The sequence below is a fragment of the Palaemon carinicauda genome, unplaced genomic scaffold, assembly GCF_036898095.1.
Source record: "Palaemon carinicauda isolate YSFRI2023 unplaced genomic scaffold, ASM3689809v2 scaffold113, whole genome shotgun sequence".
Classification (NCBI taxonomy): domain Eukaryota; kingdom Metazoa; phylum Arthropoda; class Malacostraca; order Decapoda; family Palaemonidae; genus Palaemon; species Palaemon carinicauda.
Window position 1 is genome coordinate 147,071 of NW_027168627.1, and position 26,505 is coordinate 173,575.

Below are 26,505 nucleotides of genomic sequence, written 5' to 3' on the forward strand. Positions count from 1 at the left end.
CACCTTAGTGCCATATGCACGTCTCTCAGAGCCTTGCCTAGGCGGGCACGCTGCCTGTGCTAACTCGTCCGTGCAGGGGAATGCAACACTAGTTCGATCTGCCGTCTCGCTGGGGTGAAGTTAGCGGGCGTCAGGGTAGTACCCTGCACAGATGTCATCCCCTTTTCTGAAGTCTTTCGCTCATCAAAGAAGCAGCGTGTGAATGGTGTTTCTCTGACGTGTATTCGGTCTTACCGCTTTCTTGGAAGTTTTTGAAACCTCGTATAATGAACTGTGCTCGAAACAATGACTCGTGCCTTCAGCTGTGACTTGTCACTTTCAAGTAAACTAAAAATGTCTGAATATTAATGATGATTCATTCACATTCAAGTTTCAAGTTGCCTTTTATTTCAACTGATGCAATGGTATGAATAAGGTAGAATTCAGGTTAACTATTGTGTAATTCACGTGAATAAATACTGCGTGATATAATTCTTGCGTTTGACCATGCACACACTGTTTATTGTGGACAAAGTAAACGGGTACATTTGCATGAAAAGTAGTGAAATAATTCCTTTGTAATCAAGACATTTGGTTGTAAATGCAAGGAAAATCTTTGCTTGAACCTTGAAGTCACATTTGAAATGTATCTTAGTTTGGTAATATTGTCATTTATTTAGTCAGAATATATTCCGCTTATCCAAGTAGTATCGATCTAAGGGAAACGTGGAAGTTATGGCTAGTGCCAATGCTTTCTGAATATATTTTCTTAAACTGGACTTTATTCTATGGTATGCATTCCATTATAGAAATTGGGCTATACAGCAATGAGATTCCACCCCTAGAAGTGTCTTATGAAGAGGACACTTTTCAATATGGTATTGCTACCCAGGTACTTGTGTATCATACTTTCCAAGCACAGTATTCTCTCAGACCATTGTGGAGTAGGAGTTACTTAGACTGTCCTTTTCAAAAGGAGTATGTAAATATAGTCAAAGATGGTCTTAGGGCATTGAATGGATAAAAATAATATAAATTTAATATCCAGTCATAAATAATGCAAATTTGCTTGAGTTAGTTAAATGGTACTTTTAAACATCTGGCAATTGGCTAAATTCCAAGTATGACTTGAGAATTTTATCAAGTACTTCTGAGTTCAAGATTACTTTTCACTGGAACATTTTGATCACCTTTAAGAATTTCATCTAAGTCAAAACTTTAAAGGATAAAAAAACTTGGCAGTATTGTCTTAAAGTTATAATTATGTTCTTATGAACTTTCTCAAGATACTCCATTTCAGTGAATGTTAACCAAAACTGGAAGATGACCAAGTGGCAATACTTCCAGTAGCAAATACACAGTTGCCAAATACTCAATTTTCCATTAAGAAAGACACACTCCACAGCTGTTAATGGGAGTTACCCTGGGATCGTTTGATTACTGTATGAGTTCTCTGGTCTGCAGGGCAGCAAGGGATGGTCTCAAAGTGCCATAAAAGCAGTTTTGTTAGGTCAGCCCCTATTTTGGGGGGGTACACATATATAGGAAAAAATAAAAAAAATAAAAAAAAAATATTTTTTATTTATATATTTATAAGAAATATTTTGTACGATATGAAATAAAAGATTCTGGTCAAATTATATTTTTTTATTGGTCCTCTTATATGTATTTTTATTATATAAAATATTCATTTTTTATACATGCATAATAGAAAAGCACTGAACTTTAAAAACATGTCATGATAAAATGTTGACACAAAGTATGAATAATTCAGACAATTATTGACGAATCACAATAATATAGAATTTTAATTTGAACAAATTTAAGAAGTTCAGGAGTGTGACAATCCCAAATCATTTTGAGATACACTGTTCTCATTGATTTTGACTTTATCCTTCGAAGAAGTTTAATTTCTTGAAGTTCGAGAAATGCACTACATAATCCTTTTACTGTAGTTGCGATATCGGTACGGCAGCATGTGAACTGCTGTACCAATATTGCAGCTATAGTTTAAGGATTACGTAGTACATTTCTCAAACTTCAAGAATTTAAACTTCTTCGAAGTGACCAAGTCAACAACAATGAGACGGTACATCTCAAAATGATTTGCGATTGTCACACTCATGAACTTTTAATTTTGTTCAAATTAGAATTCTATATTACTGTGATTTGTCAATAATGTTGATAATTGTGAACAGTACATCTCAAAATGATTTGTGATTGTCACACTTCTGAATCTATACATTTTCTTCTATACCCTTTACCCCCATGGACGTACCGGTACGTCCTTGCAAAAAAATGCTATTTAAATTTTTTTTTTTTGCATATTTTTGATAATTTTTTGAGAAACTTCAGGCATTTTCCAAGAGAATGAGACCAACCTGACCTCTCTATGACAAAAATTAAGGCTGTTAGAGCAATTTGAAAAAATATACTGCAAAATGAGTTTGAAAAAAAAAATAACCCTTGGGGGTTAAGGGTTGGAAATTTCCAAATAGGCCGGGGGTAAAAGGGTTAAACTACTGTATAAAAATGGTTAAGATATCTATCCATAAGGTTCTGTATAGCTGAAAACTTATTTATACAAAAAATAAAAAATCTAATTATAAGTTTACGAAAACATGAGCAAATAGATTGACATACTTCTGCTAAAGGCAGAATTGTCCTAAATTTAAACTAGGTACTAATTTTCTTTGCATTTTCAAGAATTTTGAGCTCAGCCATAAATTGGGCTTACCATAAAACACTAAAATCAACATTATTAAAACTATTTAAAAGAGCCAATTTTTTTTTCATAGGGGTTTGAGGTGGCTTTACCCAGAGGCAAAAGTGTTCATGAACTCGGTAGAATCATTAGTTCAAGGACTCTCAAAATCAAAAATTTTTTAAGTAATTTGTATTTTTCCTAACTATACAAACCCGAGATATTTAATGAGATGATTCTAGCACAGCTGGATCTCGGCCATTTAACTTTTATCGAAACGTGTTAGTAATTAAAGCCGGTAGCAGGGAAGCCTCAACCCCCTTGCCAGTACACTGAGCAGTCGGTCACTTTGACTGCATCAGTAATCACAAGCCGGTAGCAGGGAAGCCTCAACCCCCTTGCCAGTACACTGAGCAGTCGGTCACTTTGACTGCATCAGTAATCACAAGTCGGTAGCAGGGAAGCCTCAACCCCCTTGCCAGTACACTGAGCAGTCGGTCACTTTGACTGCATCAGTAATCACAAGCCGGTAGCAGGGAAGCCTCAACCCCCTTGCCAGTACACTGAGCAGTCGGTCACTTTGACTGCATCAGTAATCACAAGCCGGTAGCAGGGAAGCCTCAACCCCCTTGCCAGTACACTGAGCAGTCGGTCACTTTGACTGCATCAGTAATCACAAGCCGGTAGCAGGGAAGCCTCAACCCCCTTGCCAGTACACTGAGCAGTCGGTCACTTTGACTGCATCAGTAATCACAAGCCGGTAGCAGGGAAGCCTCAACCCCCTTGCCAGTACACTGAGCAGTCGGTCACTTTGACTGCATCAGTAATCACAAGTCGGTAGCAGGGAAGCCTCAACCCCCTTGCCAGTACACTGAGCAGTCAGTCACTTTGACTGCATCAGTAATCACAAGCCGGTAGCAGGGAAGCCTCAACCCCCTTGCCAGTACACTGAGCAGTCGGTCACTTTGACTGCGTCAGTAATCACAAGCCGGTAGCAGGGAAGCCTCAACCCCCTTGCCAGTACACTGAGCAGTCAGTCACTTTGACTGCATCAGTAATCACAAGCCGGTAGCAGGGAAGCCTCAACCCCCTTGCCAGTACACTGAGCAGTCGGTCACTTTGACTGCATCAGTAATCACAAGCCGGTAGCAGGGAAGCCTCAACCCCCTTGCCAGTACACTGAGCAGTCGGTCACTTTGACTGCATCAGTAATCACAAGCCGGTAGCAGGGAAGCCTCAACCCCCTTGCCAGTACACTGAGCAGTCAGTCACTTTGACTGCATCAGTAATCACAAGCCGGTAGCAGGGAAGCCTCAACCCCCTTGCCAGTACACTGAGCAGTCGGTCACTTTGACTGCATCAGTAATCACAAGCCGGTAGCAGGGAAGCCTCAACCCCTTGCCAGTACACTGAGCAGTCGGTCACTTTGACTGCATCAGTAATCACAAGCCGGTAGCAGGGAAGCCTCAACCCCCTTGCCAGTACACTGAGCAGTCGGTCACTTTGACTGCATCAGTAATCACAAGCCGGTAGCAGGGAAGCCTCAACCCCCTTGCCAGTACACTGAGCAGTCGGTCACTTTGACTGCATCAGTAATCACAAGTCGGTAGCAGGGAAGCCTCAACCCCCTTGCCAGTACACTGAGCAGTCGGTCACTTTGACTGCATCAGTAATCACAAGCCGGTAGCAGGGAAGCCTCAACCCCCTTGCCAGTACACTGAGCAGTCGGTCACTTTGACTGCATCAGTAATCACAAGCCGGTAGCAGGGAAGCCTCAACCCCCTTGCCAGTACACTGAGCAGTCGGTCACTTTGACTGCATCAGTAATCACAAGCCGGTAGCAGGGAAGCCTCAACCCCCTTGCCAGTACACTGAGCAGTCGGTCACTTTGACTGCATCAGTAATCACAAGCCGGTAGCAGGGAAGCCTCAACCCCCTTGCCAGTACACTGAGCAGTCGGTCACTTTGACTGCATCAGTAATCACAAGCCGGTAGCAGGGAAGCCTCAACCCCCTTGCCAGTACACTGAGCAGTCGGTCACTTTGACTGCATCAGTAATCACAAGCCGGTAGCAGGGAAGCCTCAACCCCCTTGCCAGTACACTGAGCAGTCGGTCACTTTGACTGCATCAGTAATCACAAGTCGGTAGCAGGGAAGCCTCAACCCCCTTGCCAGTACACTGAGCAGTCAGTCACTTTGACTGCATCAGTAATCACAAGCCGGTAGCAGGGAAGCCTCAACCCCCTTGCCAGTACACTGAGCAGTCAGTCACTTTGACTGCATCAGTAATCACAAGCCGGTAGCAGGGAAGCCTCAACCCCCTTGCCAGTACACTGAGCAGTCAGTCACTTTGACTGCATCCGAGACATGAGGGGGTGATGGTAGGAAGCAAGTTGAACAACTGGGGTTTTTAGTTAGGAAAAATACAAATTATTTTGTCCTTTAATTAGCAGACTCATCCTTAAAAGGACAGAGGTCTACTTACCAAACTAATTGGCTAACATCCTAGGACTGACGATCTCAGGTCTGATAAGGTGCGGAGAATAGCATTCTAGACAACTTGTGAACCAGGGTTAAACTTACCATGAGGTTCACAACCCAGGAAATCCAGGGTGTTGCGGAGCAAATATCTTTATTATTACTAGCTATTCCACAATGCTATTTGGAAAAGCAGGATGCTATATGCCCAAGGGCTCCAACAGGAACATTAGCCCAGTGAAGAAAGCAAATAAGGAAACAATGGTGTGCCCGAGTGTAACCTCAAGCATGAGAACTCTAACCCACAGTGGGGAAAAAAGGTACAGAGAACGATGGCTTGATTTTGAAGTGTCCTTCTAGAAGAGCTGCTTACCACAGCTACAGTCTCTTCTACCCTTACTAAGAGGAAAGTACATACATACATACATATACTAAGGCACTTCCCCCAATTTTTGGGGATAGCCGACATCAACAAATGAAACAAAAACAAAAAAGGGGACCTCTACTCTCTACATTCCTCCCAGCCTAACAAGGGACTCAACCGAGTTCAGCTGGAAAGAGGAGAGTAGCCATTGAAAAATTACAGTGAAGCAGTTAACCTCTTGAGTGAACAAGAAATTTTCGGGTTTTCTTAAGTGTTGTCAGATGAATGAGGAGACTGATTGTGTAAAGAATTAGGCAGACTATTAGGCATGTGTGTGGGCAAAGGAAAAATCAGACGTAATCAAAACGAGATCCAATCCAGTACTGTCTGGCCTGTCAAGGGACCGGATATATCTTTGGACTAGTTAGTTTGTGACGATAAGCATGAACAAACGAGGGCTTTGCCCATAAACATCCACCTTCCGATCGTGTGGAGGAAGCTGGAATGAATACTGTACTTCTATTTAGTAAAATAGAAAAGATGCTGGGTGAAGGTGATGATTATTTGTATCATCATCGGTCTAGCCAACTAGGATTCCAACTGCTATACCCCTGGAGAGAAAAAGGGGCCAGGCACTCTCTCTCCACCTAGAAATAGGTTGTAACTGCTATTTTCGATGTGATACTTTTGGTTCTGTAACATCAATCACAAGTCCGAGGGAAAACATGTCTAACGACCTGCGAGTGCTTTCCTGCAAATAATGAGCAGCGGTGGTGGTTTGACGCTTCCATATTCCGGGGTCTAAAACTTGAGCCACCGATAGATTCTTCTTGACGATTCGTACCGACTCCACTGATGTTATGGGGGGAAAGGGGCACCATAATTCATTCTGGTGCTCCAGGGGATCTAGGACTCAGCGCTCTTATAATAGCCCCCAGCAGCCAAAATGTGACTATTTTTGGCGACCACCTTTTTCCCTCTGCCAGGGTTTACAAAAAGGTTCTGTAATCTGCATAAGGCTGTCTGGGTTCTTTTGAGGTAGCGCTCTTACAAAACACAAAAGTAACTCGTCTGAATCGTTGGTTACATCCCTAGGAGAGGATGCTTTTAAAGATTAAAATTCTCGAATCCAAGATTGATGGATTTTGAGTCTGTTAGTCAAAAGCAAACGATAAAAAAACCTGCCTCTGGTGTTCCAAGTAAGAGAACAAATACGAGAGTCCACGTAACTTGCCTATTAACTTCGATGAAGCCATGGTTGAGTACCTATCCGAGGCCTTACATCAATGGTTTGTAAGAAGCTCTCATTTTAGCGACTGTAATACCTTGGTTACACTTTCACTCACATGGAAGAAAGGTCTGCTTCATGGATAATTCCCAAGACAAGGAAATATCTACAATATTCCTCTCAGTCTCAGTACCAGGCTAAAGGGTGAACAATACCCTTTCATTGTGATACTGAGAGGTGCTTTTCCTTCTGTGGTTGAGCTGAAAAGTCTGCCACTACTGAAATAGAGGCTCTGAGAGATGTATTCCTTTGACAAAACCAACCACAGATGATGGCCCACTTTACTTAACGTCGGTGGAGAATTTCCTGGGGCAGCAAAACGTTATTGCAGTCCTGCTCAAAATGCCTCTTTCTCGGAAGAGATGCTGGATACCTTCCAGCCGTAAGTGATAGGGAATCCACTGATTTGCGGAACATCTGCAAGTGGAGTTGACAGAGCAGGTTGGGCCACTGCGGAAGTTCTCTCAGAATCTCTACTAGCAGATGCAGAAGGTCTGCGTGCCATTCTGCTTGATGCCACTTTGGAGCTACTAATATAACTTCAGATCTTTGGACGAGTACGCTTTGTTTATTATCCTTTGAGGAAGGCAATTAAGGCTGTCCCATGGGTGTTGGAATGCATCCTCGTACAGTTTCCTGTCGAAGCTTGTAACAAACATGTTGATTGTTAAGGAACCCCACAAAGTAGGGAACTTTGTCATTGCTTGGGAATGTAAAGACCATTCTAACCCAACTACCTGATATTTTCGACTCGACGTGACCGTTATGAAATTCCTTTTCCTGGGAATGAATCAAGCTGAGGGAATTCATGCATTGTGGATTGCCCACTTGTGTGCTCCCACTGCCATTTGACAAAGAGTCTGTGATGCTGTGCCTTCTTTCTTATCGATATACTGCGTCACTAAGGGTTGCATTGTCGTTCATCAAGGCAACCGAGTGACCTACTAAACCACCTACAAATATAAAAGTCATATAGGCTGCTTTTAACTAGCCCATTGATGCGAAGAGTTTTGTCTTCTTGGAACCATTAACCTAATGTCAGTTGGCCCTTGAGATGAGCCAACCACCCTTTCTTCGACTCATATGTAAACAGGAAAACTGGAGGAGACCACTCTCCTTGAGAGTTCTGAAAGAGCTTTTCCTTGTTCAGCCACCAAAGCAGATCAACTTTGGTATCTTGTTTTATTGGTACTAAAGTTCGGGGACGGCTTGCAGTTTACGAGTCTTTTTAGGCCCCATTGTACCGACTTTAGATGGAGCATACTGTGAGGAACCAGTTACTCTAGGGATATCAAGTCGCCTAAAAGTTGCTAACATTGTAGGGCTGGTAGCTGTGACTATTGAACTTTATGTAAAGGCTGAACCTCCTTTTTGAAATGGTTTACCCTGTCATTGGATGGGAAAATCTTTCTTGCTACATCAGCATAGTCTATATAAAACAAAACCTAAAAATAGTCCATTAAACAAATACAACATAAAAGATTTCACTTTAACTGGAACTCTTCCTATATGATGCAAAGAGGAAACGAATAAAAAAATAACAACACATGGAAGAGGACAGACATCAAATGTCCTGTTCATGCATGTACAAAATTATCCAAAATAAGTGTGTGTGTGATCCTACCTACTCGGGGCAGCAATAAGCCAGCTCATTAAAATCAGCTGCTGAAGATTTTGCATATATTCAATTATCATCTTTAAAATTAAGAGAAAGTTTAAAGATAATAACATTGATAACTGACAGCATCCCAGCGTGTATTTTCACATGATTTTCCAGAGCTTATTATTTGCAAATGTGGCACAGTGTTTAAGACACATTGTAGATGCTGCTTGTAGATACAGCTTTGTACTGTCTATTTGCGGCTGTAAAGGTTCATGCTCCTGGATGAGGATAGTACCTAGACAACATTTATTTCCAGTATTTGCCTTAGATTTTGACAAAGCATTATGAATCTTAATGCAATGTGAAAATACCACTATTCTCAGGTATATCATTCTTTGTTTTGGAGAAAGCTTGGACTTCTCTAGATTCATCACAATCAATAGATTGCGACAAAACGAGAGCAGTCTGTCTCGACAATAAAAAAGTTGGGACTGATTCTGCTAGTATCAGCCAGTTATCCACATATCTTGTTGGCATGAGCCCATGCTCAAACTAATGTAAACCCTCAGGTGAATACCTGAGGGGCTGTGGACAACCCAAACCAGAGAACTATAAACTGGGGAAATTCTTGCTTCCTACGACAAAGCGTAGAGCAATTTATGGGGATTTGGAAGTAAAAGTCTCGGAGATCTAATGAGATCATAAAATCATTCTTCCTTACATGTTTTGACTGTTTGGAAAGTTTCCATCCTGAAATGAATCTGGTGGATAAATTTGTTCAGAGCTGACAGGCCTATTACGGCTCTTCATCCATCTGAGGCTTTCAAGACTAGAAACAAATGGCTGAAGAAGCCCAAGTACCCGTCCTTGACTTCTTTTATATGTCCTTTAGAGAGCATAGGGCAAGGAACTTCTCCGATTTTTTGTGATATGAGGACTGACTCCATGGAGTTGGAATGAAGGGAGGAGAAGAGCTGGTGAACGGGAGGAGGTAACCGAACCTAATAACGTCCACTGCTCTGTCCCGTGAAGCTGGCACCTCATGCATCCCCCCAACTCTCGGGTAGCCAAGTGGGGAAATTCCCAGCCATGGCGTAAGCGAGGGCCTCATCTGCCTTTACATCTTCGATTTTGGCATCGAGTCCGATGTAGAAAAGGCTGACCAAACTCAATCAAGTTCTGCAAAGTTTAAGATTAAAACTATTCCTCTGCTTAGGTCTTGATTTTTGGCCCAAAGTTAGCCGAGGAGGAGGAGGTGACTTTGTACGGATGTTCGAGAAGGTGGTCTGAGGTCTCTTCTGCAATATTGCTTGGTGGAGAAGTGAGTCTTGGTTGAACTTCCTCCATTCCTCATTGTAAGCTTTACCTGTTCCAAAAAAAAAGGGGCGGTTTCCAAAGGTTTAGCATTTCTCTTTATTTAAATATTTTTCAAACTTGAGGCCACCACATCTCGCTTCTTTAGGACCTAGTTGGCCCATTCGTTGCCTACCTGATGGACCAAAATCTCCATCAGATTTAGCCCCTGATAGAGTGAAGGCTTTGAACTGGTTCTCAGAATCTGTTAGGTCCTTGCTCATGCAAAGGAACCCAATTGTTCCTCACAAATGGTTCAACCAAGATGCAGCTTCAGAAGCTGTGAAAATGATATGTTGAGCTGCCAACCTTACAGCTGACATAGACAGGGTCAGGATAGTGACAGCTTGATCCACGCAAGTGAGATGGTCGGGATCCTGCGTTACGTGATGGTTCTGCATAGCAAAGGCTGATGGCAAGGTCTAAGAAGACCTGCCTTACAAGGTGATATCTGCATACTGACTTAAGTTCTAACCAAGGTATTTCCAGCCATAACTCGATCCCTGCGATGAGCGACGAAGACCTGCCTTACAAGGTGATATCTGCATACTGACTTAAGTTCTAACCAAGGTATTTCCAGCCATAACTCGATCCCTGCGATGAGCGACGTACTGTAACTGATCTATGCATTTGATTGGCGAGTTGGAGGCTTCCCTGAGCCCATTGCCACACTTAATGCTAGAACCTGTAGGAACAAAGATTCTGATTCCGACTCTCGTTACGCATTATAACAGCTGCTTGAGGTAGTATTGACTCTGAGTCACCGCTTTGGAAAGGTTCAGCTCTGTTTGGGGAGGAGTCATATTGCAAATTTTTCCTCCGGTGCAGACACCACACCCGGCCTGCTTCTAGGAGGGTCAGAATTTAAAATCTTTTTTCATTTATTGGGGGAAAAAACAAGGTCTTCTATGCAAGACTATGTTCTTTGCCGTCATCGAGCAATGGTCTCGTTGTCATTGATCCCTCTTTAAAGCTTTTGGGGAGCCTGTTCATAGATAAACGATGAGTCCGAGTCAAGACATTTTACGTGCTTACATATATATACTGCTTATGCATATCTCTAGTTGAAGCCTTGCGCTGTTCTAGACTTGCAAAATCAAGAGCTCTTCTCATAGCTGGAGGTGCTACAGCATCTCTTTTGGGAAGAAGAACTAGTTCCTTTCAATACCGAATTCCTCGTCAACCCCCTAAGGTGTAGGATAAACAGTGAAGGGTGAAGTATTAGCCGGCTGCTTGAAATCACGTTGAAGGTCAAAATCGTGAAGTTATCAAAACTCCTTAGTGGGATTAAGAGCTAAAATCAGCCATTCTTTGGATGGGGTACCCTTTATTCCAAGAGAAGTCCAAAGGCGTTGCATTGCGTCATTAAATGTATTTATATTACTATTAGTGGGCTCTTCTTGAAGCAGAGGCTCACCTGTTTCGCTCTGGAATTTGACCAAGAGTTAATTCACCGCCACTCTTACCCGTCTTGCCACCACATGACTGACAGTGAAAGGTCAGAAGGCACTACCAGGGGTTGAAAGAACAGGTTTAATTGCTTTTTTAGACCTTGAGGATGAGCCAGTGGGGAAAAAATTGTGTTTATCCCTCTTCTTTCTCCTCCTGCCATATACTTGCCACTGGGAGGTTGACCGCTCGCTACATTCCTCTCAGGGGATCGATCTCTTACGAAAGTGCCGCATCAGGCAAACACATACAATCTGAAAGAGAAAAAAAAGGAGCAAAAGCCAAGTTTGTACGAGAGCCAGAATAAAAGCAACTCTTCAGTTTACCGGCAAGGGGGTTGAGATCCCTTCTACCAGTTGGTAACTAGACATCTCGTTAAAGTTAGATGGCAGAGATCCAGCTGCACTAGAATCATCTCCTAATTAAAGGACTCCAGTTTACATTCATATAGTAACAACTAACAACTAAAGATTCTTTGAAATTGAGAAGTTCCCTTTCATGGACACTCCTGGCATTAGATAATCATCCTCCGTACCCTATAAGAAAACATTGTCATGGCTCTTTTGATACATGTTTTAGTTATGTTAATTTTAGTATTATATGGAACGTCTGATTTACAACTGATACTGTACAAAGAAAAATTGGAACCTAGTTTAAATTTAGGACAAATCTACCTTTAGCAGAAAAAGTTTCACAATCTAAATTAACTTACGCTTTCTTTGACTTATCATTCACATTTTATTTTTCTGCATAAGAGCAGCAAATCTTAAGAATAAAGTAATTTGTATTTTTCCTAGCTATACAAGCCCTCATCATTTTAAGGGGGCAAGCTCTCGGTGCACTTTTGTTCCAACAATGTAGAAGAAAACTGATGGGCATGGCAACAGTGTATGGTTGCATCATGCTTCCATCCACATATCGGCGAAGTGATGCTAGTGTCGTCATGTTAATGGGGGAGAGTTCCTTGGGAGCTTGGGAGGAAGGAAGTCCCAATGTCAGAAAAAGGCGTATGTTTCACCTTTCGCTCAGGAAGGTCATGCCCGGCTCTGATAAGAGGTAGGGAGATACCTAAATCCTAAAGTGACATGAAAATGAGCGTCTATTCTTGCCTCACAAGGAATTTAATATACTGTACTTTGTAATAGAATCATATGTCTTATAGAATTGAAGCTAAATTTTAACCCCTTTACCCCCAAAGGACGTACTGGTATGTTTCACAAAAGCCATCCCTTTACCCCCATGGACGTACCGGTACGTCCTTGCAAAAAAAATGCTATAAGATTTTTTTTTTCATATTTTTTATAATTTCTTTTGAGAAAATTCAGGCATTTTCCAAGAGAATGAGACTAACCTGACCTCTCTATGACAAAAATTAAGGCTGTTAGAGCAATTTAAAAAAAAATATACTGGAAAATGTGCTGGGAAAAAAATAACCCCCTGGAGGTTAAGGGTTGGAAATTTCCAAATAGCCTGGGGGTAAAATCGTTAAAATGCATGATTGAAAGAGCGCTCGCCTGCCTGAGTGTCCACCAGTCCAGATGCTCTCACGGCCATGTGATTTAGGATGGAATGGGGTGAAAGTTTAATTACATTCGGCTCCCACTTCATGTAAAGAATAAGTCACAGATGAGTTGGAACTAGGATAACTGCTGAAAAGCTTAGTTTCTACACAAACTATTGGACAGCTAATATAGGGTCTAGAAAGCAGGTGTCTAAGTGTCTTATAGTGAGCAGAAAAGGTAGTCTTCCTCTTCCAAGGTCCTACGATACCAGGTGGTATTTGTACATGAGCCCTGGGAGAGGCCCTGTTAGATACTTCTCCCAAGAGTTTGTAGAACTAATGATGGTCTCCTGTGGTTAAAGAAAAATTGTATTTTTGGTTACTCCTCCTCTTTCATCTGGTGTTGACAAATAGGTTGGAGACAACGGGTTTGACAAGGTATAGTCTTTATCAAATAGAGACGGACAACTCTAACAGATCATGGTAGTAAATCCTCCAAGCCATCAAACACCTCCTTGAATGATGAAAACGAGCTTCAAATTGGTTGTTACAAAAAGGGGGATTTTGGGTCATGTGGGAAACTATGTTGGGGGCAAGCCCATGAATATTGTGAGCCCTGGGAGGGGCACTGGTAGGCACTTCTCCCAAGGGTTTGACAGCTCTCATAATAATATCTGTCCATGTCTACTGCATGGTTATTTCAGAAAGCTAAGGTTGACGCAAGACCAAGAATGCCACGTGGTTTGGGAGGGGCACCAGTCAGTGCTTCTCCCAAAGATGTAACCTCTCAATAATTTCCTGTAACCAGAAATGGATTGTTCTTGCACCCTCTCTTCTTGTTTCGACTTGAGCCGACAAACAAGATAAGGACGGACAGGCGGCAGAGAACAGCCCACTTTTAAGGTATAAGTGAACTGCCCTTACAAGACAATGGACAGGCGGCAAGGAACAGCCCACTTTTAAGGTGTAAGTGAACTGCCCTTACAAGACAACGGACAGGCGGCAAGGAGCAGCCCACTTTTAAGGTGTAAGTGAACTGCCCTTACAAGACAACGGACAGGCGGCAAGGAGCAGCCCACTTTTAAGGTGTAAGTGAACTGCCCTTACAAGACAACGGACAGGCGGCAAGGAGCAGCCCACTTTTAAGGTGTAAGTGAACTGCCCTTACAAGACAACGGACAGGCGGCAAGGAGCAGCCCACTTTTAAGGTGTAAGTGAACTGCCACTTTTAAGGTATAAGTGAACTGCCCTTACAAGACAACGGACAGGCGGCAAGGAGCAGCCCACTTTTAAGGTGTAAGTGAACTGCCCTTACAAGACAACGGACAGGCGGCAAGGAGCAGCCCACTTTTAAGGTGTAAGTGAACTGCCCTTACAAGACAACGGACAGGCGGCAAGGAGCAGCCCACTTTTAAGGTGTAAGTGAACTGCCCTTACAAGACAACGGACAGGCGGCAAGGAGCAGCCCACTTTTAAGGTGTAAGTGAACTGCCACTTTTAAGGTATAAGTGAACTGCCCTTACAAGACAACGGACAGGCGGCAAGGAGCAGCCCACTTTTAAGGTGTAAGTGAACTGCCCTTACAAGACAACGGACAGGCGGCAAGGAGCAGCCCACTTTTAAGGTGTAAGTGAACTGCCCTTACAAGACAACGGACAGGCGGCAAGGAGCAGCCCACTTTTAAGGTGTAATTGAACTGCCCTTACAAGACAACGGACAGGTGGCAAGGAGCAGCCCACTTTTAAGGTGTAAGTGAACTGCCCTTACAAGACAACGGACAGGCGGCAAGGAGCAGCCCACTTTTAAGGTGTAAGTGAACTGCCACTTTTAAGGTATAAGTGAACTGCCCTTACAAGACAACGGACAGGCGGCAAGGAGCAGCCCACTTTTAAGGTGTAAGTGAACTGCCCTTACAAGACAACGGACAGGCGGCAAGGAGCAGCCCACTTTTAAGGTGTAAGTGAACTGCCCTTACAAGACAACGGACAGGCGGCAAGGAGCAGCCCACTTTTAAGGTGTAATTGAACTGCCCTTACAAGACAACGGACAGGCGGCAAGGAGCAGCCCACTTTTAAGGTGTAAGTGAACTGCCCTTACAAGACAACGGACAGGCGGCAAGGAGCAGCCCACTTTTAAGGTGTAAGTGAACTGCCCTTACAAGACAACGGACAGGCGGCAAGGAGCAGCCCACTTTTAAGGTGTAAGTGAACTGCCCTTACAAGACAACGGACAGGCGGCAAGGAGCAGCCCACTTTTAAGGTGTAAGTGAACTGCCCTTACAAGACAACGGACAGGCGGCAAGGAGCAGCCCACTTTTAAGGTGTAAGTGAACTGCCCTTACAAGACAACGGACAGGCGGCAAGGAGCAGCCCACTTTTAAGGTGTAAGTGAACTGCCACTTTTAAGGTATAAGTGAACTGCCCTTACAAGACAACGGACAGGCGGCAAGGAGCAGCCCACTTTTAAGGTGTAAGTGAACTGCCCTTACAAGACAACGGACAGGCGGCAAGGAGCAGCCCACTTTTAAGGTGTAAGTGAACTGCCCTTACAAGACAACGGACAGGCGGCAAGGAGCAGCCCACTTTTAAGGTGTAATTGAACTGCCCTTACAAGACAACGGACAGGCGGCAAGGAGCAGCCCACTTTTAAGGTGTAAGTGAACTGCCCTTACAAGACAACGGACAGGCGGCAAGGAGCAGCCCACTTTTAAGGTGTAAGTGAACTGCCACTTTTAAGGTATAAGTGAACTGCCCTTACAAGACAACGGACAGGCGGCAAGGAGCAGCCCACTTTTAAGGTGTAAGTGAACTGCCCTTACAAGACAACGGACAGGCGGCAAGGAGCAGCCCACTTTTAAGGTGTAAGTGAACTGCCCTTACAAGACAACGGACAGGCGGCAAGGAGCAGCCCACTTTTAAGGTGTAATTGAACTGCCCTTACAAGACAACGGACAGGCGGCAAGGAGCAGCCCACTTTTAAGGTGTAAGTGAACTGCCCTTACAAGACAACGGACAGGCGGCAAGGAGCAGCCCACTTTTAAGGTGTAAGTGAACGGCCACTTTTAAGGTATAAGTGAACTGCCCTTACAAGACAACGGACAGGCGGCAAGGAGCAGCCCACTTTTAAGGTGTAAGTGAACTGCCCTTACAAGACAACGGACAGGCGGCAAGGAGCAGCCCACTTTTAAGGTGTAAGTGAACTGCCCTTACAAGACAACGGACAGGCGGCAAGGAGCAGCCCACTTTTAAGGTGTAATTGAACTGCCCTTACAAGACAACGGACAGGCGGCAAGGAGCAGCCCACTTTTAAGGTGTAAGTGAACTGCCCTTACAAGACAACGGACAGGCGGCAAGGAGCAGCCCACTTTTAAGGTGTAAGTGAACTGCCCTTACAAGACAACGGACAGGCGGCAAGGAGCAGCCCACTTTTAAGGTGTAAGTGAACTGCCCTTACAAGACAACGGACAGGCGGCAAGGAGCAGCCCACTTTTAAGGTGTAATTGAACTGCCCTTACAAGACAACGGACAGGCGGCAAGGAGCAGCCCACTTTTAAGGTGTAAGTGAACTGCCCTTACAAGACAACGGACAGGCGGCAAGGAGCAGCCCACTTTTAAGGTGTAAGTGAACTGCCACTTTTAAGGTATAAGTGAACTGCCCTTACAAGACAACGGACAGGCGGCAAGGAGCAGCCCACTTTTAAGGTGTAAGTGAACTGCCCTTACAAGACAACGGACAGGCGGCAAGGAGCAGCCCACTTTTAAGGTGTAAGTGAACTGCCCTTACAAGACAACGGACAGGCGGCAAGGAGCAGCCCACTTTTAAGGTGTAATTGAACTGCCCTTACAAGACAACGGACAGGCGGCAAGGAGCAGCCCACTTTTAAGGTGTAAGTGAACTGCCCTTACAAGACAACGGACAGGCGGCAAGGAGCAGCCCACTTTTAAGGTGTAAGTGAACTGCCACTTTTAAGGTATAAGTGAACTGCCCTTACAAGACAACGGACAGGCGGCAAGGAGCAGCCCACTTTTAAGGTGTAAGTGAACTGCCCTTACAAGACAACGGACAGGCGGCAAGGAGCAGCCCACTTTTAAGGTATAAGTGAACTGCCCTTACAAGACAACGGACAGGCGGCAAGGAACAGCCCACTTTTAAGGTGTAAGTGAACTGCCCTTACAAGACAACGGACAGGCGGCAAGGAGCAGCCCACTTTTAAGGTGTAAGTGAACTGCCCTTACAAGACAACGGCCAGGCGGCAAGGAGCAGCCCACTTTTAAGGTGTAAGTGAACTGCCACTTTTAAGGTATAAGTGAACTGCCCTTACAAGACAACGGACAGGCGGCAAGGAGCAGCCCACTTTTAAGGTGTAAGTGAACTGCCACTTTTAAGGTATAAGTGAACTGCCCTTACAAGACAACGGACAGGCGGCAAGGAGCAGCCCACTTTTAAGGTGTAAGTGAACTGCCCTTACAAGACAACGGACAGGCGGCAAGGAGCAGCCCACTTTTAAGGTGTAAGTGAACTGCCACTTTTAAGGTATAAGTGAACTGCCCTTACAAGACAACGGACAGGCGGCAAGGAGCAGCCCACTTTTAAGGTGTAAGTGAACTGCCCTTACAAGACAACGGACAGGCGGCAAGGAGCAGCCCACTTTTAAGGTGTAAGTGAACTGCCCTTACAAGACAACGGACAGGCGGCAAGATGCAGCCCACTTTTAAGGTGTAAGTGAACTGCCCTTACAAGACAACGGACAGGCGGCAAGGAGCAGCCCACTTTTAAGGTGTAAGTGAACTGCCCTTACAAGACAACGGACAGGCGGCAAGGAACAGCCCACTTTTAAGGTGTAAGTGAACTGCCCTTACAAGACAACGGACAGGCGGCAAGGAGCAGCCCACTTTTAAGGTGTAAGTGAACTGCCACTTTTAAGGTATAAGTGAACTGCCCTTACAAGACAACGGACAGGCGGCCAGGAGCAGCCCACTTTTAAGGTGTAAGTGAACTGCCCTTACAAGACAACGGACAGGCGGCCAGGAGCAGCCCACTTTTAAGGTGTAAGTGAACTGCCCTTACAAGACAACGGACAGGCGGCAAGGAGCAGCCCACTTTTAAGGTGTAAGTGAACTGCCCTTACAAGACAACGGACAGGCGGCAAGGAGCAGCCCACTTTTAAGGTGTAAGTGAACTGCCCTTACAAGACAACGGACAGGCGGCAAGGAGCAGCCCACTTTTAAGGTGTAAGTGAACTGCCACTTTTAAGGTATAAGTGAACTGCCCTTACAAGACAACGGACAGGCGGCAAGGAGCAGCCCACTTTTAAGGTGTAAGTGAACTGCCACTTTTAAGGTATAAGTGAACTGCCCTTACAAGACAACGGACAGGCGGCCAGGAGCAGCCCACTTTTAAGGTGTAAGTGAACTGCCCTTACAAGACAACGGACAGGCGGCAAGGAGCAGCCCACTTTTAAGGTGTAAGTGAACTGCCCTTACAAGACAACGGACAGGTGGCAAGGAGCAGCCCACTTTTAAGGTGTAAGTGAACTGCCCTTACAAGACAACGGACAGGCGGCAAGGAGCAGCCCACTTTTAAGGTGTAAGTGAACTGCCCTTACAAGACAACGGACAGGCGGCAAGGAGCAGCCCACTTTTAAGGTGTAAGTGAACTGCCACTTTTAAGGTGTAAGTGAACTGCCCTTACAAGACAACGGACAGGCGGCAAGGAGCAGCCCACTTTTAAGGTGTAAGTGAACTGCCCTTACAAGACAACGGACAGGCGGCAAGGAGCAGCCCACTTTTAAGGTGTAAGTGAACTGCCACTTTTAAGGTATAAGTGAACTGCCCTTACAAGACAACGGACAGGCGGCAAGGAGCAGCCCACTTTTAAGGTGTAAGTGAACTGCCCTTACAAGACAACGGACAGGCGGCAAGGAGCAGCCCACTTTTAAGGTGTAAGTGAACTGCCCTTACAAGACAACGGACAGGCGGCAAGGAGCAGCCCACTTTTAAGGTATAAGTGAACTGCCCTTACAAGACAACGGACAGGCGGCAAGGAGCAGCCCACTTTTAAGGTGTAAGTGAACTGCCCTTACAAGACAACGGACAGGCGGCAAAGAGCAGCCCACTTTTAAGGTGTAAGTGAACTGCCCTTACAAGACAACGGACAGGCGGCAAGGAGCAGCCCACTTTTAAGGTGTAAGTGAACTGCCCTTACAAGACAACGGACAGGCGGCAAGGAGCAGCCCACTTTTAAGGTGTAATTGAACTGCCCTTACAAGACAACGGACAGGCGGCAAGGAGCAGCCCACTTTTAAGGTGTAAGTGAACTGCCCTTACAAGACAACGGACAGGCGGCAAGGAGCAGCCCACTTTTAAGGTGTAAGTGAACTGCCACTTTTAAGGTATAAGTGAACTGCCCTTACAAGACAACGGACAGGCGGCAAGGAGCAGCCCACTTTTAAGGTGTAAGTGAACTGCCCTTACAAGACAACGGACAGGCGGCAAGGAGCAGCCCACTTTTAAGGTGTAAGTGAACTGCCCTTACAAGACAACGGACAGGCGGCAAGGAGCAGCCCACTTTTAAGGTGTAATTGAACTGCCCTTACAAGACAACGGACAGGCGGCAAGGAGCAGCCCACTTTTAAGGTGTAAGTGAACTGCCCTTACAAGACAACGGACAGGCGGCAAGGAGCAGCCCACTTTTAAGGTGTAAGTGAACTGCCCTTACAAGACAACGGACAGGCGGCAAGGAGCAGCCCACTTTTAAGGTGTAAGTGAACTGCCCTTACAAGACAACGGACAGGCGGCAAGGAGCAGCCCACTTTTAAGGTGTAATTGAACTGCCCTTACAAGACAACGGACAGGCGGCAAGGAGCAGCCCACTTTTAAGGTGTAAGTGAACTGCCCTTACAAGACAACGGACAGGCGGCAAGGAGCAGCCCACTTTTAAGGTGTAAGTGAACTGCCACTTTTAAGGTATAAGTGAACTGCCCTTACAAGACAACGGACAGGCGGCAAGGAGCAGCCCACTTTTAAGGTGTAAGTGAACTGCCCTTACAAGACAACGGACAGGCGGCAAGGAGCAGCCCACTTTTAAGGTGTAAGTGAACTGCCCTTACAAGACAACGGACAGGCGGCAAGGAGCAGCCCACTTTTAAGGTGTAATTGAACTGCCCTTACAAGACAACGGACAGGCGGCAAGGAGCAGCCCACTTTTAAGGTGTAAGTGAACTGCCCTTACAAGACAACGGACAGGCGGCAAGGAGCAGCCCACTTTTAAGGTGTAAGTGAACTGCCACTTTTAAGGTATAAGTGAACTGCCCTTACAAGACAACGGACAGGCGGCAAGGAGCAGCCCACTTTTAAGGTGTAAGTGAACTGCCCTTACAAGACAACGGACAGGCGGCAAGGAGCAGCCCACTTTTAAGGTATAAGTGAACTGCCCTTACAAGACAACGGACAGGCGGCAAGGAACAGCCCACTTTTAAGGTGTAAGTGAACTGCCCTTACAAGACAACGGACAGGCGGCCAGGAGCAGCCCACTTTTAAGGTGTAAGTGAACTGCCCTTACAAGACAACGGCCAGGCGGCAAGGAGCAGCCCACTTTTAAGGTGTAAGTGAACTGCCACTTTTAAGGTATAAGTGAACTGCCCTTACAAGACAACGGACAGGCGGCAAGGAGCAGCCCACTTTTAAGGTGTAAGTGAACTGCCACTTTTAAGGTATAAGTGAACTGCCCTTACAAGACAACGGACAGGCGGCAAGGAGCAGCCCACTTTTAAGGTGTAAGTGAACTGCCCTTACAAGACAACGGACAGGCGGCAAGGAGCAGCCCACTTTTAAGGTGTAAGTGAACTGCCACTTTTAAGGTATAAGTGAACTGCCCTTACAAGACAACGGACAGGCGGCAAGGAGCAGCCCACTTTTAAGGTGTAAGTGAACTGCCCTTACAAGACAACGGACAGGCGGCAAGGAGCAGCCCACTTTTAAGGTGTAAGTGAACTGCCCTTACAAGACAACGGACAGGCGGCAAGATGCAGCCCACTTTTAAGGTGTAAGTGAACTGCCCTTACAAGACAACGGACAGGCGGCAAGGAGCAGCCCACTTTTAAGGTGTAAGTGAACTGCCCTTACAAGACAACGGACAGGCGGCAAGGAACAGCCCACTTTTAAGGTGTAAGTGAACTGCCCTTACAAGACAACGGACAGGCGGCAAGGAGCAGCCCACTTTTAAGGTGTAAGTGAACTGCCACTTTTAAGGTATAAGTGAACTGCCCTTACAAGACAACGGACAGGCGGCCAGGAGCAGCCCACTTTTAAGGTGTAAGTGAACTGCCCTTACAAGACAACGGACAGGCGGCCAGGAGCAGCCCACTTTTAAGGTGTAAGTGAACTGCCCTTACAAGACAACGGACAGGCGGCAAGGAGCAGCCCACTTTTAAGGTGTAAGTGAACTGCCCTTACAAGACAACGGACAGGCGGCAAGGAGCAGCCCACTTTTAAGGTGTAAGTGAACTGCCCTTACAAGACAACGGACAGGCGGCAAGGAGCAGCCCACTTTTAAGGTGTAAGTGAACTGCCCTTACAAGACAACGGACAGGCGGCAAGGAGCAGCCCACTTTTAAGGTGTAAGTGAACTGCCACTTTTAAGGTATAAGTGAACTGCCCTTACAAGACAACGGACAGGCGGCAAGGAGCAGCCCACTTTTAAGGTGTAAGTGAACTGCCACTTTTAAGGTATAAGTGAACTGCCCTTACAAGACAACGGACAGGCGGCCAGGAGCAGCCCACTTTTAAGGTGTAAGTGAACTGCCCTTACAAGACAACGGACAGGCGGCAAGGAGCAGCCCACTTTTAAGGTGTAAGTGAACTGCCCTTACAAGACAACGGACAGGTGGCAAGGAGCAGCCCACTTTTAAGGTGTAAGTGAACTGCCCTTACAAGACAACGGACAGGCGGCAAGGAGCAGCCCACTTTTAAGGTGTAAGTGAACTGCCCTTACAAGACAACGGACAGGCGGCAAGGAGCAGCCCACTTTTAAGGTGTAAGTGAACTGCCACTTTTAAGGTGTAAGTGAACTGCCCTTACAAGACAACGGACAGGCGGCAAGGAGCAGCCCACTTTTAAGGTGTAAGTGAACTGCCCTTACAAGACAACGGACAGGCGGCAAGGAGCAGCCCACTTTTAAGGTGTAAGTGAACTGCCACTTTTAAGGTATAAGTGAACTGCCCTTACAAGACAACGGACAGGCGGCAAGGAGCAGCCCACTTTTAAGGTGTAAGTGAACTGCCCTTACAAGACAACGGACAGGCGGCAAGGAGCAGCCCACTTTTAAGGTGTAAGTGAACTGCCCTTACAAGACAACGGACAGGCGGCAAGGAGCAGCCCACTTTTAAGGTATAAGTGAACTGCCCTTACAAGACAACGGACAGGCGGCAAGGAGCAGCCCACTTTTAAGGTGTAAGTGAACTGCCCTTACAAGACAACGGACAGGCGGCAAAGAGCAGCCCACTTTTAAGGTATAAGTGAACTGCCCTTACAAGACAAACGGACAGGCGGCAAGGAGCAGCCCACTTTTAAGGTATAAGTGAACTGCCCAGGAACAGCCCACTTTTAAGGTATAAGTGAACTGCCCTTACAAGACAATGGACAGGCGGCAAGGAACAGCCCACTTTTAAGGTATAAGTGAACTGCCCAGGAACAGCCCACTTTTAAGTTATAAGTGAACTGCCCTTACAAGACAACGGACAGGCGGCAAGGAACAGCCCACTTTTAAGGTATAAGTGAACTGCCCTTACAAGACAACGGACAGGCGGCAGGGAACAGCCCACTTTTAAGGTATAAGTGAACTGCCCTGACAAGACAACGGACAGGCGGCAAGGAACAGCCCACTTTTAAGGTATAAGTGAACTGCCCTGACAAGACAACGGACAGGCGGCAAGGAACAGCCCACTTTTAAGGTATAAGTGAACTGCCCTGACAAGACAACGGACAGGCGGCAAGGAACAGCCCACTTTTAAGGTATAAGTGAACTGCCCTGACAAGACAACGGACACGCGGCAAGGAACAGCCCACTTTTAAGGTATAAGTGAACTGCCCTGACAAGACAACGGACAGGCGGCAGGGAACAGCCCACTTTTAAGGTATAAGTGAACTGCCCTGACAAGACAACGGACAGGCGGCAGGGAACAGCCCACTTTTAAGGTATAAGTGAACTGCCCAGGAACAGCCCACTTTTAAGGTATAAGTGAACTGCCCTTACAAGGTAATGGACAGGCAGCAAGGAACAGCCCACTTTTAAGGTATAAGTGAACTGCCCTTACAAGACAATGGACAGGCGGCAAGGAACAGCCCACTTTTAAGGTATAAGTGAACTGCCCTTACAAGACAATGGACAGGCGGCAAGGAACAGCCCACTTTTAAGGTATAAGTGAACTGCCCTTACAAGACAATGGACAGGCAGCAAGGAACAGCCCACTTTTAAGGTATAAGTGAACTGCCCTTACAAGACAATGGACAGGCGGCAAGGAACAGCCCACTTTTAAGGTATAAGTGAACTGCCCAGGAACAGCCCACTTTTAAGGTATAAGTGAACTGCCCTTACAAGGTAATGGACAGGCAGCAAGGAACAGCCCACTTTTAAGGTATAAGTGAACTGCCCTTACAAGACAACGGACAGGCGGCAAGGAACAGCCCACTTTTAAGGTATAAGTGAACTGCCCTCACAAGACAATGGACAGGCGGCAAGGAACAGCCCACTTTTAAGGTATAAGTGAACTGCCCTTACAAGACAACGGACAGGCGGCAGGGAACAGCCCACTTTTAAGGTGTAAGTGAACTGCCCTTACAAGACAATGGACAGGTGGCAAGGAACAGCCCACTTTTAAGGTGTAAGTGAACTGCCCTTACAAGACAACGGACAGGCGGCAAGGAACAGCCCACTTTTAAGGTATAAGTGAACTGCCCTTACAAGACAACGGACAGGCGGCAGGGAACAGCCCACTTTTAAGGTATAAGTGAACTGCCCTTACAAGACAACGGACAGGCGGCAAGGAACAGCCCACTTTTAAGGTATAAGTGAACTGCCCTTACAAGACAATGGACAGGCGGCAAGGAACAGCCCACTTTTAAGGTGTAAGTGAACTGCCCTTACAAGACAACGGACAGACGGCAAGGACCAGCCCACTTTTAAGGTATAAGTGAACTGCCCTTACAAGACAAGTAACAAACTGTTCAGATCATCAGTTACCTTCTTTGATACCCATATTGTAAAGGAGTCAAGTTTGGTATCATTAATAGCAGGATTTTGGACCTTGGCTGAGATTAAGCAGAACAGGGGAAAATCTTGAATGTCTATCCCATCCGAGGGTAGATGGCCTGCATCTGAAACTGAATGGGAAAATATGCTGCCAAATTGAGATTCAGGTCATCAACAAACCTATTAACCCTTTTACCCCCAGGCTCTTTGAAAATTTCCAACCCTTAACCCCCAAGGGGTTATTTTTTCCCCAGCACATATTGCAGTATATTTTTTAAAAATTGCTCTAACAGCCTTAATTTTTGTCATAGAGAGGTCAGGTTGGTCTCATTCTCTTGGAAAATGCCTGAATTTTCTCAAAAAATATCAAAAATATGAAAAAAAAAATTTTTTATAGCATTTTTTGCAAGGACGTACCGGTACGTCCATGGGGGTAAAGGGATGAGTTTTGTGAAACGTACCAGTACGTCCTTTGGGGGTAAAAGGGTTAATATTCTAGGAACCCCAAAAGATGGGAGTTTTCTTGGCACCTAATGATTCAAAGACAAATCGACTCAGACTGGCTAATATCTCGTTCCTTTTCCCAAGGATGCAGAAGGTCGAGGTGAACGACATTCACTTTATGTCAGATGTTACATATCCACTGACAATTGTCAAAGGTGGGACACGGCTCTCCTTGCTTCAGACATACATCCCTACAGTCTGAGAGACTACTGATGGTTGCCATAGAGTGGTGCAATGCTAAATACGCCAGTTTCAATTCTAGAGTTTATGTGGAGCAACTCTCCAACCTCTGACCTTGTTCCTTCTGAAGGTGGGTACCCTATTTAGTGTGAAACAAGTAAAATAGCAGGTATGATCTGCTGCCTATTTCCTTTTCAAAACTCTTTGCTTAGATCTAAAATAACAAGCATAGCAGAAGTTACGTTAGGATTTCCATGTCTGGATGGACCTGAAAGGGCATAGGTTATTATTATACCCAGCTAAGCTACAACCCTAGTTGAAAAAAAGAGGATACCATAAGCCAAAGGGCTCCAACAGAGTGAGTAGCCCTGTGAGGAAAGGAAATAAGGAGGTAAATAAACAACGAAAGTAGTAATGAGCAATTAAAATGAAATACTATGAACAATAATATTAAAATATGACCTTTTGTATAAAAAAAAAAAACTCCTGTCAGTCTGTTCAACATAGAAACATTTGCTGCTGGTTTAAGCTTTTGAACCTCCACCAATTCAAGTACCTGATTAAGTCCACAACTTGGTCACAGCTGGAATAAAACATCTAGAATAGTGTGTAGTAGAATAGGCATGATCATTAGAATAAACTGCCTGCCTAGTATCACCAACATGATGGTACTGTTCGAGAAGATCTGAATGCAAAGGATGGTCAGAATTATGAAAAATTTTATGCAACATGTAAAACAAACTAGCTGAACGACAGTATCAGATTAATATCTAGATCAGGAATAAGAAATTTAATAGATCGTAAGTTCCTGTCCAACAAATTAAGATGAGATTCTGAGGCTGAATACCTGAGAGGAGAACAACACTCAAAACAAGGCAGATTGAAAGAATTAAAATACTTCAGAATCGACTGATCACCGAAACTCTCAAAAAACTTTCTCAATAGGCCAATTTTTCTGTGAAATTGAAGAAAACAGACAATGTCTCTCAAAAATAAATTTTTCTATTAAGAATCACAACTAAAATTTTAAGTTAAACAGATTTAAAGAAACATTATCAATGGAGAGATCCGGATGTCGAGGAGCCACTGTCCTTGACGTAATTACGGTACAATCATACGTTGAGTTTTGTTAGGGTTCAACTTTGCCCCATAATTTGCACCATGCACTAATTTCAGCTAGATCTCTACTAATGGATTTAGAAACCACAGGTCCACATTCAGGAGATGGAATTGATGCAAAAAGAAAGAGAGAGAGAGAGAGAGAGAGAGAGAGAGAGAGAGAGAGAGAGAGAGAGAGAGAGAGAGAGAGAGAGAGAGAGAGAGAGTAGCATCATCTGCATATACAGCAAGCCTGTTTTCTAGGCAAAACCACATGTCCCGTGTACTCGTATATAGTATGAAAAGTAATGGGCCAAGAACACTACCCTGGGTAACACCATATATCTCGTGAGGATGGAAAACTTGTTCTTGATACATCTATACAAGTTGTTGCTGATCATGAGATGGCGATCTCGTGTCTCACTTGTGAGCAAGTCCAGCCGATTGTGCATTTCCTCACTGGTGAGTATAAAAAGCACACTTGCTTGTACCTGAATGCAAATGTGGGGCTTGTTTACGAGTTGAAGTGCAGAACTAACGTTGCACTGGCTCTAGGATGATACGACCAGGTTTGTAATTCCTGGTGAAGTGTACTTGAAAACGAAGTGGTCTTCCTTGGAGAGAAGCTGGCTGTATCCTTTTGGGGGGAAGACTTATCTCTAAAACCTCTAGAAATCAAAGGATCAGAATTGTCATGAATGGGGTTAGGAGGATAGTAAGCTCCTTCTGTACCTGGTGAAGTTACTGATCTGCAACC

General features: G+C 45.1%; 1 long non-coding RNA gene across 3 annotated transcripts; it reads left to right on the plus strand.

The window, feature by feature from the left end:
* The first annotated feature begins 19,959 nt into the window (after positions 1-19,959).
* Positions 19,960-24,945, plus strand: LOC137635316 (uncharacterized). Of its 3 annotated transcripts, XR_011042640.1 has the most exons (4): positions 19,960-20,882; positions 22,290-22,949; positions 23,255-23,291; positions 23,475-24,945. It is a non-coding gene; the product is annotated as an uncharacterized lncRNA (long non-coding RNA). The 3 variants fall into 3 exon arrangements; XR_011042641.1 differs by lacking the exon at positions 19,960-20,882 and having other exon boundaries at positions 21,247-22,949; positions 23,255-23,413; positions 23,597-24,945; XR_011042639.1 differs by lacking the exon at positions 19,960-20,882 and having other exon boundaries at positions 21,247-22,949.
* The last annotated feature ends 1,560 nt before the right edge of the window (positions 24,946-26,505 follow it).